The sequence below is a fragment of the Pseudophryne corroboree genome, assembly GCF_028390025.1.
Source record: "Pseudophryne corroboree isolate aPseCor3 chromosome 6 unlocalized genomic scaffold, aPseCor3.hap2 SUPER_6_unloc_1, whole genome shotgun sequence".
NCBI lineage: Eukaryota > Metazoa > Chordata > Amphibia > Anura > Myobatrachidae > Pseudophryne > Pseudophryne corroboree.
In genome coordinates this window covers 2,566,130-2,575,666 of record NW_026967602.1, presented here as the reverse complement: position 1 = coordinate 2,575,666, position 9,537 = coordinate 2,566,130, and the positions used below count along the sequence as shown (strand labels likewise).

At 41.4% G+C, this 9,537-nt stretch overlaps 1 protein-coding gene across 1 annotated transcript in view; it reads left to right on the top strand.

The window, feature by feature from the left end:
* Positions 1 to 789: 789 nt before the first annotated feature.
* LOC134985599 (asialoglycoprotein receptor 1-like) overlaps positions 790 to 9,537 on the top strand; it is a 235,882-nt gene continuing 227,134 nt past the window's right edge. Inside the window, exon 1 of the mRNA XM_063950416.1 lies at positions 790 to 850. The gene's annotated coding sequence lies outside the window, so the exon portion shown is untranslated. The remainder of the gene's footprint in view (positions 851 to 9,537) is intronic.

Here is a 9,537-nt window from a genome sequence, read left to right as displayed (position 1 = left end):
ATCTCTTCCTATATGCAATGGGTTCTTCTTATGGGTCCTTACCGCAAGCAGGACATTACACTTCCAGGCCCTCCACTAGAACCCCATCCCCTATGGACAATATGCTCAGTGAGAACATATACCCTAATGGGACATCTACAGGGACAGGTCCACAATCTACAGCCCCAGCTATTCCAGATCCTCCTGTGGTCTAAGTGTCTCATGTCCTGGAGGTCTCTGGGGCATTGGTATAACTGGTGGTACAGATCCTGACTAACCGTAATCTCACGGTGCACATGCGGAAGCAGCACAGAGATCACCATTTTTACAGATGAAGCCTCGCTCATCTAGCCTTCTCTGGTGCACCATGGTGCACCAAGGCTTATTAGCATAAGCCTTTCATCTATTGTTCTCAGATGCAATGCAATACAGAGAGCACAATACAGCAGGGGATTAACTCCGATAGCACTGTGTTCGTTAATCCCATCAAAGGGATAGATGAGCAGGGCTCCATCTGTACTTCCATGTGGATGGTCCATGGCCCTAAACCCGGACCCCCTCACAGTGATGTTACAGGCCTAGAGATCCTAAGGTCCTGTTTACAAACTTCATGATGTTTTTAAAGCTCTGCACATCCGCCCAATTTCTGAGTAAAGTGCTGCGGACATCAGGATTGGGCGAGGGCAGGAAACCTATCTCTTGCTGACTCCACTTATTGCAGGGTCAGAGATGGGCACTGGATGGGGGGGAGGAGATGGAGGAAATGGTAGGGGGGGGTGGAGAGGGGGGGCTGTGAGTTACTCACCCGTATTTATTTTAAAAGAAGTTCCAAAGGACGTTGGGAATATTCAGCACAAAAGCCTTTTATCTGGTAATACCTGGTCTGGGGCTTATTGCTGGGGGGAAGGTGGTGGTGTGTGTGTGTGTGTGTGTGTGTGTGTGTGTGTGTGTTCTCTGTATATTATCCTGCTCCCCATTTATATTGACAGAGGCAATCCTCAGAGCCGCAGGTGCATAATCACTTGCAATATTTAATGTATTCTCAAACAAGAAACTGTACCGGGCGGTATATGGCGGAAGCTTGGTATCAATCACCGTAGGGTGGAATCTCGTTATTGGGGTGGCAGTAATTGTTTATGAGCAAATAATGTCTTCTTATATTGGGGGGGGGGGTTCAGGAATACAGATGCAGGGTATAAGATAATTATTTGGTATATATGTCACTGTAATGATATTATAATGGTGTTTTGTTATTATACTATGTACTGTATGTGTATTATATTGAGTGATGTTTTAGTGTATGGTGGTTTCCCGTGGTTGGGATATGTTATGTGACTGCAGGGGTGATAACGGCTGTATTGTGATGTCACAGGTAGAAGATAAAAATGGTCTTATTGGTAGCGCAGTTTCATACTGCGCAGTGGTCGCATGTTATCCGAGTCAGTTGTGTTACCTCCTCCAACGTCTGTGTGTTATTTACTAAAGTATCTCAGTAACGTTTTACCTGGTGGAGTACGGTATATGCAGAATCTGATGTTACACAAAGGTGTAAAGCTATGACATAAAGGGTTATATGTTATTATTACACGTTATATTGTGCATAGAATTATTGGTGCATACCAAAATGGCTAGATATATGTATTTATAGGGAGAGAGGGGAGTTTGAGAGAGAGAGAGAGAGAGAGAGAGAGAGAGAGAGAGAGTAATATGGAGGGATAAAGAGGGCGGGGGAGAAGGAGAGAGATGGGGTGAGAGAGAAGGAGAAGGAGAGAGAAGGAGAAGGAGAGAGAAGGAGATAGAGAGATGGGGTGGAGAGAGAGATAAAGAAAGCGAGGGAAAGATAGAGAGAGGAGAGAAAGAGAGAAGGAGAGAGTGTGTGTGTGTGTGTGTGTGTGTGTGAGAAAGAGGAGTGAGAGGGAAAAGTGAGAGAAAGAGGGGGTAGAAGGAGAGTGAGAGAGAGAGAGAATGAAAAAGAGAGCGAGAAAGAAGTGATATAGAGAGAGAGACAGAGGAGGGAGTGATAAAGAAAGAGAGGGAGAAGTGAGAGAAAAGGGGGAGAGAGAGAGCGTGAGAGAGGAGTGAGCGAGAATGAGACAGAGAGTGAGAGAGAAATGAGAGAGAGCGGAAGAGAGGCTAGAGGTGGAGAGAGAAGGAAAGAAAGAAAGGAGAGGGAGAAAGATGAGAGAGAATAAGAGAGAGAGAGAGAGAGAGAGAAAAGAGAGAGAGAGCGGAAGAGAGGCAAGAGGTGGAGAGAGAAGTAAAGAGAAAGAGAGGAGACGGATAAAGAGGAGAGAGAATTAGAGAGAGAGAGAGAGAGAGAGAGAGAAGTGAGAGAGAGAGAGAGAGAAGGAGAGAGAGCGGAAGAGAGGCAAGAGGTGGAGAGAGAAGGAAAGAGAAAGAGAGGAGACGGATAAAGAGGAGAGAGAATTAGAGAGAGAGAGAGAGAAGTGAGAGAGAGCGGAAGAGAGGCAAGAGGTGGAGAGAGAAGGAAAGAAAGAAAGGAGAGGGAGAAAGAGGAGAGAGAATGAGAGAGAGAGAGAGAGAGAGAATGAGAGAGAGAGGAGAGAGAGAGAGAGAATGAGAGAGAGAGAGAGAGAGAAGTGAGAGAGAGAGAGAGAGAGAGAGAGAGAAGGAGAGAGAGCGGAAGAGAGGCAAGAGGTGGAGAGAGAAGGAAAGAGAAAGAGAGGAGACGGATAAAGATGAGAGAGAAGTGAGAGAGAGAAGCGAGAGAAAGGGGGGGAGAGAGAGGAGAGAAAGAAAAAGTGAAGGAATATATACTGTATATACTGTATGTAGACATATTCAAAGCATGTGTGTACATGTGTACTATTTATAATAGTAGAATAAAATAGACTTTTTTTAATGTAATATACTAGTACCACCATAATAGTTGTAGTTGTATACAGGGTGTGTGGTTACATGGCCGGCGCGCGGGATGCAGGGCAAGGTGCAGATTAGTATTCTGATTATTATGGTAACACACATGGTGATATACAGTGCCTCTGGAAAGTATTCACAGCACTTCACTTCTCCACATTTTGTTATGTTACAGCCTTATTCCACAATGGAATAAATTCATTTTTCTCTCAAAATTTTAAACACAATACCCCATAATGACAGCGTGAAAAAGTGTTTTTGAGATTTTTGCAAATGTATTAATAATAAAAAAGCTAAGAAATCACATGTACATAAGTATTCACAGCCTTTGCCATGAAGCTCAAAATTGAGCTCAGGTGCATCCTGTTTCCACTGATCATCCTTGAGATGTTGCTATAGCTTAATTGGAGCCCACCTGTGGTAAATTCAGTTGATAGGACATGATTTGGAAAGGCACACACCTGTCTATATAAGGCCCCACATTTGACAGTGCAAGACTGAGCACAAACCAAGCATGAAGTCATAGTAATTGTCTGTAGAACTCTGAGACAGGATTGTCTCCAGGCACAAATCTGGGGCAGGGTACAGAAAAAAATCTGCTGCTTTGAAGGTCCCAATGAGCACAGTGGCCTCCATCATTCATAAATGGAAGAAGTTCAGAACCACCAGGACACTTCCTAGAGCTGTCCGGCAGTCTAAATTGAGCGATTGGGGGAGAAGGGCCCTAGTCAGACCAAGAACCCGATGGTCACTCCGTCAGAGCTACAGCATTCCCCTGTGGAGAGAGGAGAACCTTCCAGAAGGACAACCATCTCTGCAGCAGTCCACCAATCAGGCCTGAATGGTAGAGTGGTCAGACGGAAGCCACTCCTTAGTAAAAAGCACATGACAGCCCGCCTGGAGTTTGCCAAAATGCCCCTGAAGAACTCTCAGACCATGAGAAACAAAATACTCTGGGACAAAGATTGAACTCTTTGGCGTGAATGCCAGGCATTATGTTTGGAGAAAACCAGGCACCGCTCATCACCAGACCAATACCATCCCTACAGCGAAGCATGGTGGTGGTAGCATCATGCTGTGGGGATGTTCTTCAGTGGCAGGAACTGGGAGACTAGTCAGGATAGAGGGAAAGATGAATGCAGCAATGTACGGAGACATCCTGGATGAAAACCTGCTCCAGAGCGCTCTTGACCTCAGACTGGGGCAACGGTTCATCTTTCAGCATTACAACGACCCTAAGCACACAGCCAAGATATCAAAGCAGTGGCTTCAGGACAACTCTGTGAATGTCCTTGAGTGGTCCAGCCAGAGCCCAGACTTGAATCTGATTGAACATCTCTGGAGAGATCTGAAAATGGTTGTGCACTGACGCTTCCCATCCAACCTGATGGAGCTTGAGAGGTGCTGCAAAGAGGAATGGGCAAAACTGCCCAAAGATAGGTGTGCCAAGCTTGTGGCATCATATTCAAAAAGACTTGAGGCTGTAATTGCTGCCAAAGGGGCATCAACAATGTATTGAGCAAAGGCTGTGAATACTTATGTACATGTGATTTCTTAGTTTTTTTATTTTTAATAAACTTGCAAAGATCTCAAAAAAACTTTTTTCACGTTGTCATTATGGGGTATTGTGTGTAGAATTTTGAGGGAAAAAATGGATTTATTACAGTTTGGAATAAGGCTGTAACGTAACAAAATGAGAAAAAAAAGTGAAGCGCTGTGAATACTTCCCAGATGCACTTTATACTACAGTATTACAGTTATTGTTAGGGTTACATAAATCAGGGTATATGTGTATTATAAGTGATTAGGGTGTTTATTAGCAGTTATATTTGAGCATCACTCATTATACTGCAGTGTATCCAAGCATTGTAATAATTAATAATCTATGTGGATAGATGACAGGGTTATGGGTCAATGGGATGACAATCATAAGGTCAATACCAAATTGTTGACATACACAAGGTTGAAATGGTTGAAAGGTCGACATTGAAATGGCAGTTGATATGGCAGTTGATATGACAGTTGATATGGCATTGATATGGCAGTTGATATGGCATTGATATAGCAGTTGATATGACAGTTGATATGGCATTGATATGGCATTGATATGGCAGTTGATATGGCATTGATATGGCAGTTGATATGGCAGTTGATATGGCAGTTGATATGGTATTGATATGGCAGTTGATATGGCATTGATATGGCAGTTGATATGGCAGTTGATATGGTATTGATATGGCAGTTGATATGGCATTGATATGGCAGTTGATATGGCATTGATATGGCATTGATATGGCAGTTGATATGGCAGTTGATATGGTATTGATATGGCAGTTGATATGGCATTGATATGGCAGTTGATATGGCATTGATATGGCATTGATATGGCAGTTGATATGGCAGTTGATATGGCAGTTGATATGGCAGTTGATATGGCATTGATATGGCAGTTGATATGGCATTGATATGGCAGTTGATATGGCAGTTGATATGGCAGTTGATATGGCAGTTGATATGGCATTGATATGGCATTGATATGGCAGTTGATATGGCATTGATATGGCAGTTGATATGGCATTGATATGACAGTTGATATGGCAGTAGATATGGCAGTTGATATGGCAGTTGATATGGCATTGATATGGCATTGATATGGCAGTTGATATGGCATTGATATGGCAGTTGATATGGCAGTTGATATGGTATTGATATGGCAGTTGATATGGCATTGATATGGCAGTTGATATGACATTGATACGGCAGCTGATATGGCATTGATATGGCAGTTGATATGGCATTGATATGGCAGTTGATATGACAGTTGATATGGTATTGATATGGCAGTTGATATGGCATTGATATGGCAGTTGATATGACATTGATACGGCAGCTGATATGACATTGATATGGCAGCTGATATGACATTGATATGGCAGTTAATATGGCATTGATACGGCAGCTGATATGGTATTGATATGGCAGTTGATATGACATTGATATGGCAGTTGATATGGCATTGATATGGTAGTTGATATGGCATTGATATGGTAGTTGATATGGCAGTTGATATGGCATTGATATGGCAGTTGATATGGCATTGATATGGCAGTTGATATGGCAGTTGATATGGCAGTTGATATGGCAGTTGATATGGCAGTTGATATGGCATTGATATGGCAGTTGATATGGCATTGATATGGCAGTTGATATGGCAGTTGATATGGCAGTTGATATGGCATTGATATGGCAGTTGATATGGCATTGATATGGCAGTTGATATGGCATTGATATGACAGTTGATATGGCAGTAGATATGGCAGTTGATATGGCAGTTGATATGGCATTGATATGGCATTGATATGGCAGTTGATATGGCATTGATATGGCAGTTGATATGGCATTGATATGGCAGTTGATATGGCATTGATATGGCAGTTGATATGACATTGATACGGCAGCTGATATGGCATTGATATGGCAGTTGATATGGCATTGATATGGCAGTTGATATGACAGTTGATATGGTATTGATATGGCAGTTGATATGGCATTGATATGGCAGTTGATATGACATTGATACGGCAGCTGATATGACATTGATATGGCAGCTGATATGACATTGATATGGCAGTTAATATGGCATTGATACGGCAGCTGATATGGTATTGATATGGCAGTTGATATGACATTGATATGGCAGTTGATATGGCATTGATATGGTAGTTGATATGGCATTGATATGGTAGTTGATATGGCAGTTGATATGGCATTGATATGGCAGTTGATATGGCATTGATATGGCAGTTGATATGGCAGTTGATATGGCAGTTGATATGGCATTGATATGGCATTGATATGGCAGTTGATATGGCATTGATATGGCAGTTGATATGGCATTGATATGGCAGTTGATGTGGCATTGATATGGCATTGATATGGCAGTTGATATGGCATTGATATGGCAGTTGATATGGCAGTTGATATGGCAGTTGATATGGCATTGATATGGCATTGATATGGCAGTTGATATGGCAGTTGATATGGTATTGATATGACAGTTGATATGGCATTGATATGGCAGTTGATATGACATTGATACGGCAGCTGATATGGCATTGATATGGCAGTTGATATGGCATTGATATGGCAGTTGATATGGCAGTTGATATGGTATTGATATGGCAGTTGATATGGCATTGATATGGCAGTTGATATGACATTGATACGGCAGCTGATATGACATTGATATGGCAGTTGATATGGCATTGATACGGCAGCTGATATGACATTGAAATGGCAGCTGATATGACATTGATACGGCAGTTAATATGGCATTGATACGGCAGCTGATATGGTATTGATATGGCAGTTGATATGACATTGATATGGCAGTTGATATGGCATTGATATGGTAGTTGATATGGCATTGATATGGCAGTTGATATGGCATTGATATGGCAGTTGATATGGCATTGATATGGCAGTTGATATGGCAGTTGATATGGCAGTTGATATGGCATTGATATGGCATTGATATGGCAGTTGATATGGCATTGAAATGGCAGTTGATATGGCATTGATATGGCAGTTGATGTGGCATTGATATGGCATTGATATGGCAGTTGATATGGCATTGATATGGCAGTTGATATGGCAGTTGATATGGCATTGATATGGCAGTTGATGTGGCATTGATATGGCAGTTGATATGGCATTGATATGGCAGTTGATATGACAGTTGATATGGCATTGATATGGCAGTTGATATGACAGTTGATATGGCATTGATATGGCAGTTGATATGACAGTTGATATGGCATTGATATGGCAGTTGATATGACAGTTGATATGGCATTGATATGGCAGTTGATATGACAGTTGATATGGCATTGATATGGCAGTTGATATGACAGTTGATATGGCATTGATATGGCAGTTGATATGACAGTTGATATGGCATTGACATGGCAGTTGATATGGCATTGATATGGCAGTTGATATGGCATTGATATGGCAGTTGATATGGCATTGATGTGGCATTGATATGGCAGTTGATATGGCATTAATATGGCAGTTGATATGGCATTGATATGGCAGTTGATATGGCATTGATACGGTAGCTGATATGGTATTGATATGGCAGTTGATATGACATTGATATGGCAGTTGATATGGCATTGATATGGCAGTTGATATGACAGTTGATATGGCATTGATATGGCAGTTGATATGACAATGATATGGCAGTTGATATGGCATTGATATGGCAGTTGATATGGCATTGATATGGCAGTTGATATGGCATTGATGTGGCATTGATATGGCAGTTGATATGGCATTGATATGGCAGTTGATATGACAGTTGATATGGCATTAATATGGCAGTTGATATGAGAGTTGATATGGCATTGATATGGCAGTTGATGTGGCATTGATATGGCATTGATATGGCAGTTGATATGGCATTGATATGGCATTGATATGGCAGTTGATATGGCATTGATATGACAGTTGATATGGCATTGATATGGCATTGATGTGGCAGTTGATATGGCATTGATGTGGCATTGATATGGCAGTTGATATGGCATTGATATGGCTGTTGATATGGCATTGATATGGCAGTTGATATGACAGTTGATATGGCATTGATACGGTAGCTGATATGGTATTGATATGGCAGTTGATATGACATTGATATTGCAGTTGATATGGCATTGATATGGCAGTTGATATGGCATTGATATGGCAGTTGATATGGCATTGATGTGGCATTGATATGGCAGTTGATATGGCATTGATATGGCAGTTGATATGACAGTTGATATGGCATTGATATGGCAGTTGATATGACAGTTGATATGGCATTGATATGGCAGTTGATATGACAGTTGATATGGCATTGATATGGCAGTTGATATGGCATTGTTATGGCATTGATATGGCAGTTGATATGGCATTGATATGACAGTTGATATGGCATTGATATGGCAGTTGATATGGCATTGATATGGCAGTTGATATGACAGTTGATATGGCATTGATATGGCAGTTGATATGGCAGTTGATATGGCATTGATATGGCAGTTGATATGACAGTTGATATGGCATTGATATGGCATTGATATGGCAGTTGATATGGCATTGATATGGCAGTTGATACGACAGTTGATATGGCATTGATACGGTAGCTGATATGGCATTGATATGGCAGTTGATATGACAGTTGATATGGCATTGATATGGCAGTTGATATGGCATTGATATGGCAGTTGATATGGCATTGATATGGCATTGATGTGGCATTGATATGGCAGTTGATATGGCATTGATATGGCAGTTGATATGGCATTTGATATGGCATTGATATGGCAGTTGATATGACAGTTGATATGGCATTGATATGGCAGTTGATATGACAGTTGATATGGCATTGATATGGCAGTTGATATGACAGTTGATATGGCATTGATATGGCATTGATATGGCAGTTGATATGACAGTTGATATGGCATTGATATGGCAGTTGATATGACAGTTGATATGGCATTGATATGGCAGTTGATATGGCATTGATATGGCATTGATATGGCAGTTGATATGGCATTGATATGGCAGTTGATATGGCAGTTGATATGGCATTTATATGGCAGTTGATATGGCATTGATATGGCAGTTGAT